We start from the raw sequence: 19,182 nt of genomic DNA, 5'->3' as shown, positions 1-19,182 counted from the left end.
TTTGCCCATTAAATTCGGATGTGACAGAAACATATCTAAGGACGTGTTTGGTTTGACGAGATTCTCAAAATCCATCACAAAATATCTCTTAAGAAATCAAACATCTCTAATTTTAAATGCAGATTTTCTTTAAAATATGAGTATCTGGTTGAACTCGGATAGTATAGGATAATAATGGCACGTTTTCCAATGTTAGAATCTAAGATTTTTTTTTCCAAACGTGACCTCAATCGTATTTATATCTAGTTGAGAGAGCTTTACAGAGTGAGCCTTAACGACGAGGATGTCCCACATACCGTTTAGGTATCTATCTAATGCACCACAGTCTAAGTTAATCGTTCAAATTTAATAACTAATCTTATACTAAAAAGTTAGCCATATCATAGCTTCTTAAACACCAAACTAAAGAACCCTTAATCCATGAGGCTGTCGAGGTGCCTAGAAATTTCCTGACCCGCGAAGCCCTCACACCAGTATGTAAACTATACAAATATTATTTGTCCATATTCGATTTTGACTGTCTATGGGCTTGTTCGGTTATTCCCAATACACATGGATTGGATGTGATTGGAAAAAATGAGAAGAAATTTAACTTGTTTGGGATTCAAACCCATCCAATCCCACTCAATCCATATGGATTGAGAGCTAACCGAACAAGCTCTAAGATGGTAATCTTTATTTGTATCCGTATTCTCAAAGTTAGATATTTAATATGTTGATATCCATTCAAATCTTATCCAACATAACCTGATAATATATGTATTCGATAGAATCCGAAGAGAAAATATGAAAACAAATATGAAACGAGTAATATTCGTATGTGTCTAGGAGGAAAGTAGTAATCCGAACTGTTAGGAAAATATTAATATTTTAAAATATATATGTATTAAATTTGATGTTGAAATTTTCTTATGCTATCAAGCACATTATTACAAATAAGAATGAAATATTGCATAAAATGTTTTATATATTATTTGCTTTTTACAACAAACAAATAAAAAATTTACCAAATTTGTTTTTAAATCTATACTGAATTGTATATCTATTATTTAAAAAAATATAAGATGTATTTGAGATTTATCTTTTATTAATCTTTACAAACTCAATAGTATAAAATAAGAATATAAATCTGTATAATAAATTTTATATCATATTTATTTGTAATCAAAGGAAAACGATAAAAACCTAATTATGGAATAAAGACTGTTCCCAACTGTTTTTTCCGTGTTCGATGCGATTACAGCTATCCACCGGGCCACCACCCCATGAAACGAACAAAAAGTATCGACGCGTTGCTGAGACGCCAACCACGAACCATCCGGAACCGACCTACCGCGGCCGACCCGTTCAAAGCATACCAGATACGACTAATTCAGGCATATTCGCCGCCGTCCACTCGTTCGTGCAAGCCCCACGCGAGTACGCGACCCCAGCTTTGCCGTGCGGCTAACGTCCCCGCGCACGCCAGCGCAGAGGCGGGGTGGGGGAGAGCCGTGTCCGCCTGGGATTCCTCTCCGGGCTCCGGCTGGCGCGAGGCCTGCCCCTCCACTCCACCGCCTCTCCCCGCCCATAAATAGCGCCCACCGGACCGGACGACGTCTTCCCCTTGCGCTCTGGTTTTCTCTCTTTGCGCCGCTGTTCAGGCGCCTCGCCTCTCCTATCCTTGTCTTGCCCTGTGTCCCTTCGTCGCCTCGGCGCGCTCGCCCTTCGTTCATCGGGCTTCCGCGCGCTCGCGTTTTTCATTATTCCTTCTCTGTACCCCGTTTCGATTTCGAGCGGGGTCAGTTTCTTCTTCACCGGTTGATTTGTTCTGCTGCTTTGCGTCTCCGTGCTCTCGCAGATCCCTTGTAGCCGCTTTGCCTCCGCGCGACGCCGGGAGCGAGCCGAGTTTGGTTTGGCCGGGTTGTTCGGTTTGCGGTTTACTCTTTCTGCGATTATAGTTTTCTGGTGGATCCTGTTTTGTTCTCGACTTCTCAGCGTGTGGGTTGCAGGATTGGGTCCGATTCGGTGTTGGGATTTGTTCGTCATGGCGTCTTGTGGCGAGGAGGTGCAGGCAGGTCAGTCTTCTGTCAGATCCGGCGGTTCATTGGTTTTGTCACTGGACATGGATTCGGTGGTTTCAGGCTCCAATGTCTTCTGGTGTGGTACCATCAGAATCAGATAGCGTCGTCGTAGTTTGCACACCAGGACCAGGTGAATTCGAGACCTTGGGTCCATTCTTATTTTAACGGCTGATCTCGCTTGTGGCCTTTCGGGTGTTCGTCCTAACTTCAGAAGTAGAAGGAAGGGTCCTTGCTGGTTATGGAGAGATTAGTTGAAGGGAAGGAGGTTTGCTTATGATTCATTCCTTGTTTTTCCTTTTGATATCACCATATTGGCGTGAAGATTGCCACCGGGCTCTATAAGATAGTTTACCCTCCATTGGAAATGCTGCTGACTGGATCTGCAGAGGCAACAGAGTTCTGTAAGTAGATTGAGGCGTTGACTGGACCGAATTTCTTAGTATCGGGAGAAGATCGTTCGGATATTGGTTCGCTGCAATTCTTATTTTCTTATATTGGGGCTGGTAGTTTTCTCCAGCAATTCGATTATATGGATGGATGGGTCGGAGGCGTTTGTCACTAACCATCCTCTCTCCTGTCTTGCTTCGAAAATTGGCATGATAAGCTTGATTACCCTTCATTGGAAATTCTGCTTGCTGGATCTGCAGTGGCGAAGGAGTTTTGGAAGTAGATGGAGGCGTTAACTGGACTGATGTTCATAGATGGATCCGCTTTTTCGGGAGATTACTTTCTATACTCTCCATTTCGATTTTGAGTCGGGTCGGTATCTTCCCTTGTTGATTAGTTCCGCTGCTTTGCGCCTCCGTGCTCGCAGATACCTTGGGCTGTTTCGCCTCTGCGCGACGACGTGAGGCGGGAGCGTGACGAGTTTGGTTTGGCTGGGCTGTTCGGTTTGCGGTTTAGTCTTCCTGCGATTCTAGTTTTCGTGTGGATCCTGTTTCGTCCTCGACTTCTCAGTGTGTGGATTGCAGGTTTGGGTACGATCCGGTATTGGGAATTCGTCGTGGCGTCGGGTGGCGAGGAGTTGGGAGGCAGGTCAGTCTTCTGTCAGATCCGGCGGTTCATTGGTTTTGTCACTTGGATATGGATTCGGTGGTTTCAGGCTCAAATGTCTCCGGGTGTGGTACCATCAGAATCAGATAGTGTCGTCGGAGCCTGCACATCAGGTGGATTCGAGATCTTGGGTCCATTCTTATTTTAATGGCTGATCTTGCTTGTGGCCTTTTGGGTGTTCTTACTTTAGAAGCAGAAGGAAGGGTCCTTGCTGGTTATGGAGAGATTAGTTGAATGTTGGAGGTTTGCTTATGGTTCATGGCCATGGTTCATTCCTCGTTTTTCATTTTGATGACATCATATTGGTGTGAAGATCGCCACTGGACTTGCTATAAGCTTGTTTACCCTTCATTGGAAATGCTGTTGGCTGGATCTGCAGGGGCAACAGAGCTTTGGAAGTAGATTGAGGCGTTGGCTGGACTGATGCCCATAGTACCGGGTGAAGATTGTCAGGATATATCTACCCAAATCGCTGTTCTATTGGTTCATACTCATTTTTTGTCCGCTGCAGTTATTAATTTCTTATATTGGGGCTGGTTGTCCATCTTATTGGGATAAGATCGTTCAAATATATCTACCCAAATCGCTCTTCTATTGGTTCATACTCATATTTTGTCTGCTGCAACTATTAATTTCTTATATTGGGGCTGGTGGCTTTTTCCAGCAGTTCAGTTATATGGATGGATGGATGAATGGGTTGTAGGCGAGTTTGGTCCTGCTTATGCTTGTGCAATCAGGAGTTCGGAATTGTTCAAGTTCCTTGTGTTTGTTCACTTACCCATCCTCCCTCATGCTGTTTTCCGAAAATTGGCATTGTAGCTAGATTACACTTCATTGGAGATGCTGCATGTTGGATCTGCAGGGACAACAGAGTTTTGGAAGTAGATTGGTGTGTTGACTGGACTGGCATTCATATATCGAGAGAAGATTGTTCGGACACGATCATGTGGATGGATGGATGGTGTTCAAGTGCCTTGCCTCTCCTGTCTTGCCCTTGCCTTGGGCCTTGGCGTGCTCGCATTTTCCGTTACTTCCTTTTTTATACTCTGTTTCGATTTTGAGCCGGGACATTATCTTCTTCACCTGTTGATTTGTTCTGTTGCTTTGCGCCTCCGTGCTCTCGCAGATCCCTTTGGGCTGTTTCACCTCCGCACGACACCAGGAGTGAGCCGAGTTTGGTTTGGCCGGGTTATTCAGTTTATTCTTTATTATGCAATTCTAGTTTTTGAGTCTATTTTGTAGTCCTCGACTTCCCAATGTGTGGGTTGCAGGATTGGGTCCGATCAGTGGAGAATTCATCATGATGACATGTTGCGAGGAGATGGAGGCAGGTCAGTCTTCTGTCAGATCCGGCGGTTCATTGATTTTGTCGATTGGACATGGATTGGTGGTTTCAGGCTCAAATGTCTCCGGGTGTGGTACCACCAGAACCTTCGATCCATTCTTACTTTAACGGCAGAGAAGAAAGGGTCCTTGCTGGTTACAGGGAGAGGTTTGCTTATGGTTCATTCCTTGTTTTTGGTTTTGATGTTGTCATATTGGTGTGAAGATCGCCACCGGACTTACTATAAGCTTCTTTACCCTTCATTGGAAATGCTGCTGGCTGGATCTTCAGGGGCAACCGAGTTTTGGAAGTAGATTGAGGCATTGATTGGACCGGTATATTGGGAGAAGATCGTCGCGATATACATACCTAAATCACTTTTGTATTGGTTCATCTTCAGTTTTTGTCCGCTGCAATTCTTAATTTCTTATATTGGGGCTGGTGGTTTTTTCCAGCAATATTATATGGATGAATGGATGGGTTGGAGGCGAGTTTGATCGATCTGGCTTACGCTTGTGCAATCAGAAGTTCGGAAATGTTCAGAGTTCCTTGTGTTTGTTCACTAACCACCCCCTCTCCTGTCATTTTTCTTTGAAAATTGGCATTATAATCTTGATTACCCTTCATTGGAAATGCTGCTTACCGGATCTGTAAGGGCAAGAAGTAGATTTGAGGCGTTGACTGGACTGATGCCCATAGTACCGGGTGAAGATTGTCAGGATATATCTACCTAAATCGCTCTTCTATTGGTTTATACACATTTCTGTCCGCTGCAATTCTTAAATGTTTTAAATTGGGGCTGGTTGTTTTCTCCAGCATCTCCTGCAATCAGAAGTTCTGAACTGTTCAGAGTTCCTTGTTTGTTCACTAACCATCCTTTGTCAATCTTCTTTGAAAATTAGCTTTCCTCATAGGCTTCCATTTGTTAGTAAATCTGCGCACTTTTAGGAGACTCGGAGTTCGTCCTAGATGCAAAAGTACCTGGCTGGTTATGGAGAGGTCAGCTGAAGGCTGGAGGTTTGACTTTGTTTTTGATATGTCAATCACTGGTGGGTGAAGATTGCCACCGGATTAATTTGAAGCTTGATCGCCCTTAATTAGAAAAATGTTATTAGCTGGATCAGGTGGTGTTTTGGAGGTAGATTTAAACATTTTGGAGGTGTTTTTGAAGTTTATTGCATCTGGAGAACATCGTTTGGCTCTACCTCTCTTTTATTGGTACTCTTAAATTTCTTGTTCCTTACATTTGGGATGGTGATTCTCTACTTGTACAGCAACTGGATTGTATGGACGGAGGAGCCTGAATTAGATTCTGTTTCTGCATGAGCAATAAGTTATAAACTGTTCAGGATTCCCTTGGTTTGCTGTCAAGGTTGTTCGAAACTTTTGCTGTCAATGGTCTTAAAAATTTACTTCCCTCGTAGGCTTTTGATGTTCTGGTACTGGATGTGCAGTTTTGGGAGGCATTGCTACAGAGATATGACTTCCAGCTGAAATTGTTGCCCATTGATACACGCTTTATCCTGTTCCTATGATATTTGATGAATGTTCATGCTGTTTGTGTTCTCAGTTGTCACTATCAAATAGGTAGTTATCCGAGGGTGGTCTCATTGATTGCAGATCTCTAGGTGATAACTGGGTATGAAGGAACCAGTTTGCATCTATTCAGACCTACAACCTTCAACTTGCATTGTGTTTGTTCAGTGTCTTGTACCTTGAAGTAGATAATGATTAGGGTCATTATTGCAGGTCTTACTGATATTTTTTTTTGCTTGGGCTTGTCATCGTGGATTATGTGTTGGAGGTACTAACTTATTCTTGTATATGAACCATGATACTTGTGAGACTGCTTCGAACCTGTTACATGGTGACTTGAGAGCTATTGTACCAGCCCTGCTTCAAACTCGTGACATGGTGACTTGAGACCTCTCTCGCATTTGTACCAGGCCAGTCCTTTATGAACCAGAATACTACGTTAATATTCAGATACTTCTAATTTAATCTGCAGTGGTAGAAGGTAATGATCATGTTTTAACTTCAGAGATTCAACTGGAGATCGCTAGAACTACAGTACTACAACTTACATTTAATCAAGCTTGTTTCTGCTTTATCATGCTATGCTCTGACTGAAGCATTAATTCTTGTGCTGCTGGTATTCTGTGTTCTGCAGACCATTTAGCTCAAATAATTGGTAGTTCAACTGTCATAATGTTCGGTTTGGGATTTCTATCTGTGGATGCTTCGTCTGGCTTATCTATGCTTTTAGGTGCTTCATCTGGCTTATCTATGTTTTTGCGCTCTCGCTGTTGCATGTGTTGCAGGATGTTGACAATTGGAAATCCATGTAGCAAATAAATGATTTTGGAACTGGGGGCAGGTCAGAGTCTAGAGCATGTTATGTTGGTTTTGTCACTTGTTTTTGGTGATTTCAGATCTGAATGGCTGACATTCTGTCTCTCCATCGATATTTAATAGTAAAGCAAGGTTTGAGACCTGGATTTATTGGGTACTGTAGACATTGGAGGTGGATTTTCCTCAATTGGAGATATTGGCAAATTGGAAAAAATTGTGACTTGACCTGTGCTGCAAAAACCTTTAAACAAGGAGGCTTCTAATTCATCTCTATGAACAGTCCTCTCCAGTTACTTTTTGAACCAGTAACTTTTTCAAGTTTGTGCAGATGCACACAGAAGCTGAGAGAGAATTTCCAACAATTGTTGTCTCCAGAGTCCATCCTTGTTCCACTGGCCATTTGGTTCGCCTTGGATTTGAAGGTTCATTAAGTCTATCTATCCTTGAACCAAAATAGAAAAAAAATCATAGAAGAGTTCTTTGGTAAATATAAATTGTGCACTAATAATTTTGCAAGTTGCATCTATGGATACCTTCACTTTTGGTATCCAGAGAAAACCTGTGCATTAAATGTGAAGCTTGATGACTTGGACTGACCTGTTGTTTGCATGCTCTGCGGTAGTTAGATGATTCACATGATCACAACCACGGCGATGCTGTGCAGAGTTTGCTCTAACTACTCTAACTATTGACTGCACATCACCTTCCGGCTCACTTGTTTGAGACACATCTTATAATATTCTTCAATCTAACCAGAGCTCACCTAATACTTCTGCTCATATCAGCCATTTTTTTGGATCCAGATGTCTGATAAGTTGATGGATGTTTGGTTGGATTTCTGCAGTTGGAGCTAAGGTGTGGATTGCTAGTTAGACATTCTGAGTTCTAGACATTTCCATCTATGGAGTCTTCCTTCCAGTGATAAATTATTCTATGCACTAACTTTATTTTTAAGCTGTCTTTAACCTATATGCCATCATACGATGGTGCAGGTTCACTATTATTCTTGATTTAAGATTTTTAAAACAATTGGTTCCTAGTAGGATGTTTTACCTGAGCGTATGACCGTATGTTCATATTTTATAGTCCAAAATTCTCGATTTCTCTGTTAGGGCCCATACTAATGTTAGTCTAGTTCTTGGATTGCTTCTGATTGTACTTTGGTATAACCCCCTTACTCAATATGGCCATTCTTTATCAAATTCATCATATTGCACAGTTCCTTTCAGTAATATATTAGGCATTAGATATTATTATCAGCAAATGCTACTTGCTAACCGTATTCCTTTTTGAGTTGTAATATGTGAAATCTGAGAGATCGATCTTGTGGCACCGTTAGTTTTGTTGGTTATCATTAGATTGATTGCCTGGAACAAATGGAACACCTCCTCAGTCTGGTTTGTGACGTTGGCCCCCTTGCCTTTTTAGAACATTGTTCATTTGTTCTGTAATTTCCTCACTCTGGACTTTCCATCTGACGCATCTTATCCTTTGTGGAACAATAACCAAGAAAGATTCTGCTGCTTCTGTTCCTGCCAAAAGTAAATCTGTCTGAACAAACTTGTTTGGCTGAACTATTGTTGCCCTTGATTACATATGTGACTGTCTTGGGGATGCAACTGTGGAGTCTTTGAGATGGAACTGTCCTTTGTGGAACAATAACCAAGAAAGATTCTGCTTCTTCTGTTCCTGCCAAAAGTATATCTGTCACAAACTTGTTTGGCTGAACTATTGTTGCCCTTGAATACACAAGCCTATGTGACTGTCTTGGGGATGCAACTGTGGAGTCCTTGAGATGAAACTGGATTTACACAAAAGTAAATCCTTTGTGGACTAGCAGTAGTTGCATATACATGGATGGGTTGAAGTTTAGCCATCCTGGTTCATATTCATGTAGTGCAGTTCATATTCATGTTGATATGCAATACAGGTTGGTGTTTGTTCAACTTGAATGCAAGCTAGGATCGGTTGCTTCTATTTATGTAACTCTGTATTATCTCCAGATTAGTATATTCATATATTCATCTTGTTATATGGTGCACTAGGATCTTGAACAATAATTTTATTGGAGCTGGTTGTTGTGGCAATGGAGCATCTTCTACCTAGGCCAAATGAGATGGAGTCTGTGGCATGTTTTGGTTTGAGTCCGGTCATTCCATGATTTTTATTGGAGCTGGTCTTGTGGCAATTGAGCATCTTGAGCCTAGGCCAATCTAGATGGAGGACTCCTAGTTTTATTGGCGAAGATGTTTTTGTGGAGTCCGATCGTTCCATGATTTTTATTGGAGCTGGTCTTTGGCAATTGATGAGCATCTTCTTCCTTGGCCAAATTGGATGGACTCTAGTTTTGGTTTGAGTCCGACCATAGAATGATTTTTATTGGAGCTGGTTCTTGTGGCACTTGGGCATCTTCTCCCTTGGCCAAATAGGTGGACTCACTAATTTTGTTGGACGAGATTAACTGTGGAAGGTTTCGATGTTTTACAATTGGAACACATTCACTGTTCATTCCTGAGTATTTAAACGCGATACTTCAGATACCTTCTCGTACTAGGTTTACTTATTGATCATAAAAAAATTCCTGTTTTTTTACGTAGCGTCTTTGTTGCTTCTCTGTTGTTTTACACATGTGCTCTGCTGCTTTGTATTTTACTGCTTCTTTGTTGTTTTACACATGTGCTCTGCTTCTTTGTTATTTTACACGTGTGCTCGATGTTCATCCATAAAATATGCTAAAAGAATAGCTACTTCGTTTGGCGCAAAAACCAGTTACGTGTTTTGTTTATTTTTATAATGTCTGAGAACATGATTTTTTTTTTGTTGTATTATTTGTGTTCCCTGTTTGTTTGTTTGTTTGCGGTTTAACACTGCCTTTGCCGGTCCCAAGCCCGGATGCGAAAATGTGGAGGGAACTGCAGGTTGCTTGGCGAACCGTTCAGGTTTAGTGTTGAGACTTCCTTTTAAGACATGCTGTGCCACTGAATGAACGCATCATAATGAACTTGGACAATTGTCAGGCGCGCAGCAAGTTGCTTACCTGAACCCGTTTCATCTATTGAGATGTGGGAATTAAAGTTTGAGCCACAGGCACCGGCTGACAGACTTATCATGAAAGCGTCTTCGAAATGGACACCTAACGCGCGTTAATATTGTTTATCTTAAATTAGCGTACCTCAACGTTATCGTGGAGATAAACCAGCATATCAATAGCAGTATCTATCCAGCTCCTTTTTTTACGCTACCTGGACGTTTTTAGCTAATTTTATCAGACCTAGCAGTAATCACAGAGCTGTCAAACAAAACTGTCAAACAGAGCAGAAAGATGAAGTTTTCTGAAACTGAGGAAATAACCATACCCTAAAGTTCGCTGCTCGCAGCGTCGGCATGGTGTGCTTCATTGATAATGTGTGTTCAGACGGGAGAAGGAGAGAAAGCGTGGGGCACGTCACACGTAGGAGGGTGTGTTTGGTTTGGCTTTGGCTTTTGCCTCTCTAAAAGCCAAAAGCCAACCAAAGGGCTGGATCCAGGAAGCAGCTTTTTCTAAAACCTGACTTTCTCGCAGTGTAAATCTGAAAGCATCCCTGGATCTGCTTTTAGTGGCTTTTCGGATGAAACTGTGAAAACATATATCGAAGAACTTTTAATGACTTTTAGTGATTTCCACTAAACGGTTTTTAGCTTTTTAACAGCTTACAGCCTACAGCAGCTTTTTCTACAGCTCACAGCCCACAGTAACTTTTTTCACAGCCACAGCCCAACCAAACAGACCCGGAGTACAAGAGGACAATATTCTTCTAATGGTAAAATGCATTTTCGGTCCTAAATCTTGTCTACATGTGTCAATTCGACCAATAAATAAATAAAATGTCTGTTTATATCTCTGTTACGTTCTAACGTTCGCCGGTTAGTGGGGGTATGGCACCCTAATTTCGGGATGGGGGGTCTCACCGGCGTCGGCGTGCACCACGGGCCGCTGCTCACCGTGATTAAGTGTTTGTGTTGGATTGTCCACGGCAATTACTAGACCAATAAGCTCGGGATGTCTTGGGCTTGGTGTCAATGTCACGGGGATCCGGGATTTGCAACTCGGGTGCCAGGTCGTTTGTCTCGGTGGGCTCGCCGCCGCGCCACCGTTTGGTCGCGCCGAGGGTAGGAGATGACGGGGGGCGTTGGATTGGTACCGACGGCTCGGATTAGCGGCAGGTTACCGTTTCGGTGAATGGAATCATGACCGTTGATATTGAATCCTAAGGCTGAATGCAGATCGCGTTTCATAAAACCTTATCCGTCGATCTTAGATCCTGCGACCCTTAACCCGTACCGGTTCAATTTAGGTTAGTCGTGATTGTGTTCGTTCGGGTTTGATCGGACGGTTGGGATCGCATGTGGTCATGACGCCAAGGTAGAATTGTATAAGAGCCCCTCTACTTCCGCGGTATCAACCCGTAGTCCTGGCGGACGAATTCTGAGTCTTATGAATAGTTGTGCAATGGCCCCAGTTTTCGGTTAAATCTTGCGCCGAGTCCAGGAGCTAGAAAATCAAGGGAAAAGGAAATATCAATTTATTTTATTGTAAAAATAATTGTTAGAACTTATTTAATTCCTAGCAAATTCATATTAATTTCAAATTGATCCATTCCAATTTCTATAATTTTGTAATAATGTTGTTCATCACATAGTGTCTCTATTTTGACATGAAAATCGTATTAAAATTTATCTCTTAGTTAATCATGTATCAAATACATAAAACCTTCATAAATTCTTTTTCCTATGATCATATTTTAATATGTAGATTATTAATATGAATTTTGTATACATGTTTGGTGTGATAGTAATTTCCTCTTTGTACTATGCTTGTTTGTATTGTGGCGAGTAGAAGAGCCAGTGTCTGGTGATTCCGGTGTTCAGCAGGTAGAAGTTGCTGAGCAGGAGCTCTTTGAAGGCAAGTTGTGCCCTTGACCACTTTTATTACTGTAGGATCTAGGACACCGGCTAGAGGGGGGGTGAATAGACGGTTTTGACTAAAATAAAAAACACTAGGGAAATTTAATCAATATAACAAGAGGTATAAATTCTCTAGTGATAACAAGTGAACAATCTATGAGAATCAACTAGGGTGATTGAATACTTGAAGAACAATATGCAAAATACTAATCACTTGCACGGCAATAAGTAATGCAAGAAAGTAAAGACACCGAATTTTATCTCGTGGTATCGGTGATTTTCTGATCACCCCTAATCTATGTTGAGGTGGACTTCAAGCTCTCACTTGCTCCTCTATCAAGACACGGCTTGATCATTGAGCCAAGTGGACAAGAAATCACTCAATACCTCGATTCCACTAATGTCACCTTTGCCGCTCCGGCGAGGTAGGCGCGAACCCCTCACAATCAACACCGCGACTTCTCCACAATCTTCTTGGAGAACTCGACGGAGACAATCACCCGAGCCGTCTAAGAGGCGGCAACCTCCAAGAGTAACAAGCCGATGACGCTTGTTCGGTGTACCACCTAGTGCCTCAAGAATCACCGATGGATGCAAATGCACTAGGAACACTCAATCTCTCACTAGAATGCAATCTCAAGCAAAGAGTGTGAGAGAGTGAGTTGGAGGATCACAATTGAGCTCAATGTATGCAAGGAATAGCCAAGAGAGCCCTCACACACGAGCTCCCCTTCTATTTATAGCCCCCCCACTCAAATCCAACCGTTATGACCAAAAGGCACAAGTTCTGCGCACATGCAGACGGTCCGCACCCTAGGGCCGGACGGTCCGCCGAACACATAACGACTATTTTTCCCATTTGAAATCTGTCAGAGCTGTCAGAAAAGTAAGGTCCGGACAGTCCGCCCACCTTGGCCGGACCGTCCGCGACCTGGCAACTTGGAGCACCAGAGCTCTGGCCAAGTGGAGTTAACATAAACGGACCGTCCGCCTACAAGGCCGGACGGTCCGAGACCTGGAGACAGTACTGTCCGGGCTTATCCTCCGGACAGTCCATAGTACAAATCCCAAAAACCACACAGTCCCTGCCCAAACCAAATTTGGCACCTACGGACGGTCCGTCCATCAAGGTCGGACGGTCCGCACTATAATTCAGGGACTGTGCCGAGAGCAGCCTCCTCTGGTCAGGACTGCGGACGGTCCGGCCCCAAGGCCCGGACGGTCTGCAGTGCAAATGAACAGGACCTGTCCGAAGTTGATAGACTTCAGACCCCACTGGAGGATCGCGGACGGTCCGCCCTCAAGGTCCGGACGGTCCGCGCATCCCAAGACTTTGCACTTTTCAAACAAGCTTTTGAAAGGATTTTTAACTCATGAATTTGAAGCGTTGTTAGTCCTCATGCAAATGCAACCACTAGATGCTCTATGAGGCACTAAGCTTTACACAAATCAAAGTCATTGGCCCCTCTTAATAGTACGACTATCTAACCTACTAATCCGGTCAAGTATCTTCTCTAAACTTCTGAAGACCGGCAAAAACAAAACCTATGTTATACCTTTGCCTTCACTTGATCCACAACCAATGCTTATAAATCTCCAAGATTTCCTGTTCTATGTGGTCCAACCCTGCATTCTTATTTCTCCAAGAACCGTTAGTCCACAAACAGTTGTCATTAATTACCAAAACATCACTAAGGGGCCTAGATGATTCACAATCTCCCCCTTTTTGGTAATTGATGACAACACTACACAATATATTCAAGAGAACTTTTGTTTTTCCAAATCTACCTCATACCTTAGGTATAAGAAGAATTTTGAAGATGAGTTTCATAGGACTTATCTTGATTTGAAGTTCTGTCCGAGAGATAGATAAATCCTAATAAAACTCAGAATGTAAGAAAAGCTCCCCCTATGTGTGTGCATGATATTTCAAGCTGAAGATACAACACACATAATAGATCGGAGTTTTGATGGAGACCTTCCTACAGTCATGGTTATCGAGGCGTACAAGAGATAATATATAAAGTAAGCGCAGAAATTATAATCACTCCTCGATTGACCATTCACAGAGTAATTTGAACTAAACATAGTTCAACCCACAGAATATTACAAATAGTTGTCCACAGGCATAAGACATAGAGTTCAAAGTTCAAATAGTAGCCAATACCAAGTGCATAAGACATAAAATAATGCATGCGACATAAAATGGTAAACATGCACATGCACGGTCTCAATGTCCACATAAAAAAACTCCCCCTGAATATGACAACTTCTCTTTTCTTTCTTCTCTTCTCTCCCCCTTTGGCATCAATTGCCACAAAGGAGAGGCTTCACTGATCACTTGGTGGAGGATGCATGTTATAGTAGTGAGTGCTGAAGGTGTCAAAGAGAGAGGAGAACTGTCCAAAGTCTTGTTGGAGTTGCTGCTGCCTCTAACTGATCTCTTGCATGCCGTCATTGGTAGAGAGATTGTCAAATTGACTAGACAGAGCTCCCATGTTGTCCTGAAAACTCTGCTGCATGTTGTTGAGTCTGTTCATGATAGGATCAGTGACATGATTTTGAATGTGACTGCGAAATTCAGAATACTCAGTGTTTAGCGCATCCCAGTTATTATCAAAATTAGATTGCATGACATCCAAGCGCTGGTCCATATGTGTCATCATTCCATGGAAGCGGCTACCCATGTGGGTCTGAAGCCCTTGCTGCATGTTTTGAAAATATGGGTCAAAATAGCCTGGACCAGACTGCCAATACTGCTAAGGCTGAGGAGGAGGTGGAGGAGGAGGCATCTGCTCTGTCTCAACTTCAAGAGCTTCTCCTGCATCATAACCAGGATCTTCCTCATCATTTGGGAAGGGAGTGAGTGGTCTGGTGAGGAACCCAATTTCATTCTTGAAGGGTCTAAAGGGTGTATGAACGATCTCACAAGGCCCCTCAAATCTTGTCTTTGCTTTGATGAGAGCCATAATGTAAGGAGCATAGACTAAATTCTGGTTTTTGTCCATTTTTAGATCATTTAACTGTCTCATCATGAAAAGCACAATATTCATTACCTCACCATTCATGACATGGTGGATAATGTTCCAGAATTTGTCTCGAATTTTGCTCTTGTCCCCACTCTTGGGAAGAATTGTGACTTGCAATTTTGTTGATCACAACAGGATGATGCCTCAGTCCTGCTGTCTCTCCAAACCTCCTAGGTATGCCCAGCCTTGCTGGCTCATAAAATTGCACAAAGTCTTCAAAGTTATCTTCAGTGTAGAGATCAATCCCAGCTGAAATGGTGCCATAATTCAGACTGTTGGCAGCTGCAAATTCAGCAAACATTGTAGAATATCTTTTGAAACCAATCATCCAAGTGATGGATTCCTCATCTATATCAATCTCAGTTGTGGCCAGGTCACTGAAATCAGTCCTCTGACCCATATAATGGTACAGACCACATGTCTCAAACTTTGAAATCAGGTCCTCCATAACTGATTGTCCCAGCATGAAAGTCCAATCAATCACCTGGTGTTTGTGAAAGTTGGTATCCATCAATGTGCCCCAAAAAACATCAAATTGGAGTTGAGTGTGAAAGAATTGAACATTTGTGTCTGATGGCAGAGTATATTGATTGACAGTTCTCCTGGAGCAGTATTCTGCCATAGAGAACCTCCTCTTTGGAAATGTCCATCCTGTGATGTCAATTGGATAGTCAGGATGAGTATGCGGAATGTCTTTTATGTCCATAGATACACTGCCCCCAGCTGAAGATTGGGCCTCTGAGTCAGTGGTTGTAGCGTAGTCAGCATCATCTGCACGAGGACGCTTTGACTTGAAGCGACCGACAAGCTTATTTCGAAGACCACCCAGACCACTGCAATAAATGTGAGAAACATCCATAGGTGAATAGTTGATAATGCCACAATCATAGAGAAAGGAAGTGCAATTCTCTGTCAGGGTCCGAGCTGTCCGTGCTAGAAGGTCGGACTGTCCGCGCCACAGGTCCGAACGGTCCGTGCCCACCTAGCGGACGGTCCGCGACCGTCCAGGGGCGACTCTCTAGAACTCCAGTCGCCCCAATCATTCAAACGACGATTCCATAGAAAATATCCATCCAAACTCGTTCAAATTTTTGCACAGCATCCACACTGAGTAGCACTAATAATCCCACCAATCAGATTTGTGAATCTATTGCTCAATTCTAGATCAGAGAGAAAATCCGAATAATCCCCAAATTTGAAGAAATTTGATAAAATCCATGAGATTATGAAATACCGGGATGAAGACATGTTTGTTGAACTTTCCACAAGCTTTCGGACTGTCCGTGCGCAACTTCTCTTCCCTGTCCGCGCACAATCGATGAAAGTGACCTTTTGGCGAGTGGAGAGCGTGAGAGGAGAGGCAATGAGTAGAAATGACAAGTTGACTGCCTCTGCCCGTCTTATCTGCCTGTCGCGGACGGTCCACGCAGGGGCGGCGGACGGTCCGTGCCCTGATAACTTCAGACGGTCTGCGCTTCTGACCGGACTGTCCAGATCCTGTTACTGTGGACGGTCCGCGGTCCATGAGCGGACGGTCCGCGGCCTGATACTCAATTTTTCAAATTATGTCCACTTTCTGATTTTGAATTCAAATCTGATTTGATGCTCATATATGGACATTTCGACCAATCCAAGGGTTAGTATGCATGCATATACACATTATGTATTTGAGGAATGCAAATTTTCATATCAAACTACTTAGATCAATCTAAAATGAAAAATTCATCAAAAATACCCAATAAATAGCGTAGAGAGCATATTTAGAGCCGAAATGCAATACTACACATGTGCGATCAACCTCAAGCCATATTTGAGAGATTGATCACATTCATTTCACTTCTTAGAGTATAAAATCTCGTTTCATCCAATGGCTTTGTAAAAATATCGGCTAATTGATCATCCGTACCAATGGAATATATAGAGATATCTCATTTTCCAACATGATCCCTTAAGAAGTGATGACGTATATCAATATGCTTAGTTCTTGAGTGTTGGACCGGATTTGTAGCCAATTTTACCGCACTTTCATTATCACACATGAGAGGCACATTCTTGAAAAGAATCCCATAATCCAATAGAGTTTGTTTCATCCATAATAGTTGAGCACAACAATTTCCGGCCGATATATATTCCGCCTCGGCGGTAGAGAGCAACGAAATTTTGCTTTTTAGAAGATCATGAAACAAGAGATCTACCAAGAAATTGACAACAACCGGAGGTGCTTTTTCTATCAACTTTGCACCCCGCATAGTTCGAATCCGAATATCCAATTAATTCAAATTGAGCACCTTTGGGATACCATAGACCAATATTGGGAGTATACTTCAAATATCTTAGAATTCTTTTTGCGGCCTTCAAGTGAATCTCTCTAGGTGAAGCTTGAAATCGAGCACACATGCAAACACTAAACATAACATCGGGCCTAGATGCGGTAATATAAAGTAAACTACCAATTATTGAGCGATAAAGTTTTTGATCAACTGAAAGTCGCCTAGAGGGAGGTGAATAGGGCGAAACTGAAATTCTCAAAAATAATCACAACTACAAGCCGGGTTAGCGTTAGAAATATAATCGAGTCCGCGAGAGAGGGTGCAAAACAAATCGCAAGCAAATAAGAGGTGTGACACGCGAATTTGTTTTACCGAGGTTCGATTTTCGCAAACCTACTCCCCGTTGAGGTGGTCGCAAAGACCGAGTCTCTTTCAACCCTTTCCCTCTCTCAAACGGTCCCTCGGACCGAGTGAGCTTTTCTTCTCAATCACTTGGAACACAAAGTTCCCACAAGGACCACCACAAGATTGGTGTCTCTTGCCTCAATTACAAGTGAGTTTGATCGCAATGAAGAATCAAAGAAAGAAGAAAGCAATCCAAGCGCAAGAGCTCGAAAGAACACAAGCAAATCTCTCTCTCTAATCACTAGGGCGTTGTGTGGAGTTTGGAGAGGATTTGATCAATTGGGTGTGTCTAGAATTGAATGCTAGAGTCCTTGTAAGTAGTTGAAGTGGGAAAACTTGGATGACTTGAATGTGGGGTGGTTGGGGGTATTTATAGCCCCAACCACCAAACTAGCCGTTTGGTGGGGCTGTCTGTCGCATGGTGCACCGGACAGTCCGGTGCACACCGGATATGTCCGGTGCGCCAGCCACGTCACCAAGGCCGTTGGGTTCCGACCGTTAGAGCTCTGTCTTCTGGGCCCGCCTGGATGTCTGGTGGCACACCGGACATGTACTGTAGAATGTCCGGTGTGCCAGCGCGCGTGCCTGACTTCTGCGCGCTTTTGGCGCGCATTAAATGCGCCTGCAGGTGACCATTGGCGCCGGATAGCCGTTGCTCCGCTGGCTCACCGGACAGTCCAGTGAATTATAGCGGAGCGAATTCCCGAGACTGGCGAGTTCCAGAGCCGCTCTTTCTTGGGGCACCGGACACTGTCCGGTGTACACCGGACAGTCCGGTGAATTATAGCGGAGCGCCTCTGGATTTTCCCGAAGGTGAAGAGTTCAGCGTGAAGTCCCCTGGTGCACCGGACACTGTCCGGTGGCACACCGGACAGTCTGGTGCGCCAGACCAGGGCACACTTCGGTAATCCCTTGCTCTCTTTGTTGAACCCAATTCTTGGTCTTTTTATTGGCTAAGTGTGAACCTTTGGCACCTGTATAACTTATACACTAGAGCAAACTAGTTAGTCCAATTATTTGTGTTGGGCAATTCAACCACCAAAATCAATTAGGAACTAGGTGTAAGCCTAATTCCCTTTCAATCTCCCCCTTTTTGGTGATTGATGCCAACACAAACCAACGCAAGTATAGAAGTGCATAATTGAACTAGCTTGCATAATGTAAGTGCAAATGTTGCTTGGAATTGAGCCAATATTACTCATAAGATATGCATGGATTGTTTCTTCGTTTTTAACCATTTTGGACCACGCTTGCACCACATGTTTTGTTTTTGCAAATGTTTTTGGAAATCCTTTTCAAAGTCTTTTGCAAGTAGTTAAAGGTAAATGAGTAAGAATTTTGAGAAGCATTCACTAGATTTGAAATTTTCTCCCCCTGTTTCAAATGTTTTTCCTTTGACTTAAACAAAACTCCCCCTAAATAAAATTCTCCTCTTAGTGTTCAAGAGGGTTTTGATATATCAATTTTGAAATGCTACTTTCTCCCCCTTTTGAACACAATAAGATACCAATTTTAAATTTATCAATTGAGAATCATACCAAAATCCTACCAATTGAAAAACTCTTTTTAAAATTAGGTGGTGGTGCGGTCCTTTTGCTTTGGGCTATTATTTTCTCCCCCTTTGGCATGAATCGCCAAAAACGGAGTCATTAGAGCCCTTAGAATTACTCTCTCCCACTTTGGTCATAAATAAATGAGTGAAGATTATACCAAAGACGGAGTCCTTTTCTCCCCAAAGATGG

At 42.8% G+C, this 19,182-nt stretch overlaps 1 long non-coding RNA gene across 2 annotated transcripts; it reads left to right on the top strand.

Annotated features, from left to right (window-relative positions):
* The first annotated feature begins 1,608 nt into the window (after positions 1–1,608).
* Positions 1,609–10,401, top strand: LOC100384100 (uncharacterized). 2 transcript variants are annotated; one of them, NR_146417.1, is made up of 12 exons: positions 1,609–2,193; positions 2,711–2,960; positions 3,035–3,098; positions 3,166–3,229; positions 3,307–3,359; positions 3,496–3,880; positions 3,979–4,608; positions 4,732–4,775; positions 4,896–6,079; positions 6,190–6,817; positions 6,916–8,722; positions 8,838–10,248. It is a non-coding gene; the product is annotated as an uncharacterized lncRNA (long non-coding RNA). The 2 variants fall into 2 exon arrangements; NR_146418.1 differs by having other exon boundaries at positions 1,617–10,401.
* Positions 10,402–19,182: the final 8,781 nt, after the last annotated feature.

The sequence above is a fragment of the Zea mays genome, chromosome 6 (genome assembly GCF_902167145.1).
Source record: "Zea mays cultivar B73 chromosome 6, Zm-B73-REFERENCE-NAM-5.0, whole genome shotgun sequence".
Taxonomy (NCBI): Eukaryota; Viridiplantae; Streptophyta; class Magnoliopsida; order Poales; family Poaceae; genus Zea; species Zea mays.
This window is presented reverse-complemented; position numbering and strand designations above follow the sequence as displayed.